Consider the following 2,794-nt stretch of genomic DNA (forward strand, 5'->3'; position numbering starts at 1 on the left):
TCTACTTCTGTACACTCTGTTCCATTGTTTTTGGTATAGTATTTTTAAGATCAAAAGTTCAGAGTAAATTTGATTTATGTTTCTTCATAGAAAGTTTTTCTTTCTTAAGTATTTTTCTATTCTTGAAAATAATTCATCAGAATCCTTTTACTTTATTTTTATTGTTGACACTATTACAGATGTTCCACCTCTCCTCTAACATGGAAATTTTCTGTGTTCACTTATATTTTATTAATGTTGCCTAAATTTTTGCCTAAACTTCTTTTTTAATATTTTATTTATTTATTTTTTAGAGAGAAGGGAAGGGAGGGAGAAAGAGAAGGAAAGAAACATCAATGTGTGGTTGCCTCTCAAGTGCCCCCTACTAGGGACCTGACCCACAACTCAGGTATGTGCTCTGAATGGAAACTGAACCAGTGACCCTTTGGTTTGCAGGCCAGTGTGCAATCCACTGAGCCACACCAGCCATGGTGCCTAGACTTCCAAATAAGGTCTATAATTTAAGTCAGTACAATCTTTGCTGCAGATGTTCTGTTGTCTCTTTTTCAAAGTCACATCACATCATAAACTGGAACCATTGGGGCCTTCTTATCTTTCCTCTTCCCTCTGCTTATCTCTTCCTCCCTCAATGCTCCTCCTTCCTTCTTCCCTTTCTCTTCTTCAGTCCCTTGTACTTTCTCTTTCTTTTTCTTTGTCAACTTCAGTGCTCTTTTTTGTGTGTTGTTCTTGGAAGAATTTTTACAATTATTTATCTGTTGAGTTTGTTGTATTTTGTTGCAGTGGCCTCAGTTTTAAGTCTGCACAATTAAGCTATATAAGTTGCTAATTTTTATTGATAGACAGTGCTTGGCTACACTGGCCCCTTTGTACATACAGGGCACAAGTTATCCCTGGGTTATTGAGTAACATACCAACTACAGAGGAGAAGGGGCCCCACTAGCCAACATGGCCAGTTGAGGTCCTTCCAGCACTTTCTTTGTTCTGGTAGAAAGCAGGTGGTGAGAAGGGAGAGCAGTTTAAGGGCCCATAGCACAGCCACCTCAACCCCTTTCCTAGTCTTCACTGGGAGACAGATGGGGTCTGCTTTCTCTGCCACCATCAGGCTTTCCTCATCTCCACCAGTAGGTGGATGACACCCTTGTGGCACCAGGACCAAGGTTATTTTGCCCTTGCATTTCATTCCATTGATTCTTCTTGTGGTTTACAGAGCATGGTTGGTACGGTGGAAGACAAACAATAGCAGGCTCTTCTACCTGCACAAATCTTCATTGGTGGTGTGTTCTTTCTTTAATTGTATGACAATTGTGCAAGGGTTATGCTCTGTTACCCAAAAAGTTCCTTGACAAAAGGGTCCTCTGCTGCCTCTGCTTTGAGCATGTCCAGAGGAAGAGCTCAGAAGCAGGAAGGCAGGAAGGAAGCCACCCTGATGGCATTTATTTCTCTCACTTAGGATTTACCCTTCTTTTCCTCCTTTAAACCCATTGATTATGTTTTCAATGGAGTCAATCAGCCATTAACTAACTGAGTCTGTGTCTCAGACATTTTTAAAAATATGCAAATCTGCTCTTCCAAATCCAGCCCCTGGAGGACATTAAAAAAGGCTGTGTTCTTTGTGTTCTAAAATTCCCGGGAGTAAAAGAATTTGGGCTTAATATCTGGCAAATTACAATATTTCTGGTCATGGCATCCAACCTGAGAAATGAGTAAAATAGCAGAAGTGTTTGTTTATGTGTCACTGTCACTACGGTATTTGAGGGCACAGTGGAGGTCTTGGTATTTTCACTTCCCTCAGCAGACACAAGTCCTGTGAGAAACCAGTCCATTTATAGGAATATAATTCTGTCTTGGTTTATTTCACACTTTAATATTCATGCAGTTGGTGACAATTTTCACTTCATTTTAAAAATAATTATAAGTGCAGAGCCAATACATAGAACTGACCAATGAAAGTATAACCATTCAATGAAGTTGGTGATTCCTTGGGCAGCAACTGTATCAATAAGTGATAATGTCTTGTCACATTATTGACTAAAAAATTTCTCTGTGTGTGTATCTCAATCTATATGTTCATTAGATACTAAACACCAACCAAAAACAGAACTAAAAAATAGAGTGAACCATAGAGGCACCACTCCATAAGACAACAGTAAAAATATGTCAATGGCTATTAGAGCTGCTTAAGAAGGGGAAGAATGGAGAAAGCATATAGAAAGAAAGAGCTCTGAGAGATGCTCAAAGAAGCTAAAGACAGTTTGGATACAAGACAAATCTGTGTTTAGTACTAAACTCTGGATGTTAATGACTGAATTACACTGACTGTGGGATTGTACCTAACAATGAAACAAAATATGTGAAGTCTAAAAAGTATGTTTTCCAATAAAAATGTAAATATTTTCAAGTCAAAATAAACTTCACCCAGTTTCCTATTTTGAGATTTTATTTTCTTTTTTTAAAATATAAACATTTAGTTAAAAGCCTATCATTTAATAGAAATGCCACCAGTGCAGTGAAATTAACCAGTCTAGATGTGCAGAGGAAAGCAGCTTTCAGATGTGAGGAAGTACAGAGGTGAAATGATTCTTGTCCTTCTGCCCTTGATGTATGATTATACTTTAATTACAACATAATTTTGTGTATTCCCTGAAGGAACATCAACTCTGTAGGAACCAAATCAGATGGTAAGTAATAAAGTTGTAATTAAATTGGTAGTTACTGGTTTCCCACTGTGAACATTGGATGCAATGCTTAGGTTTTCTACAATATTTGCTCTAGAGCCCTCATGGGGTCCAGAGGA

This window comes from Phyllostomus hastatus, unplaced genomic scaffold, assembly GCF_019186645.2.
Source record: "Phyllostomus hastatus isolate PE091 unplaced genomic scaffold, TTU_PhHast_1.1 phas_contig_195, whole genome shotgun sequence".
NCBI lineage: Eukaryota > Metazoa > Chordata > Mammalia > Chiroptera > Phyllostomidae > Phyllostomus > Phyllostomus hastatus.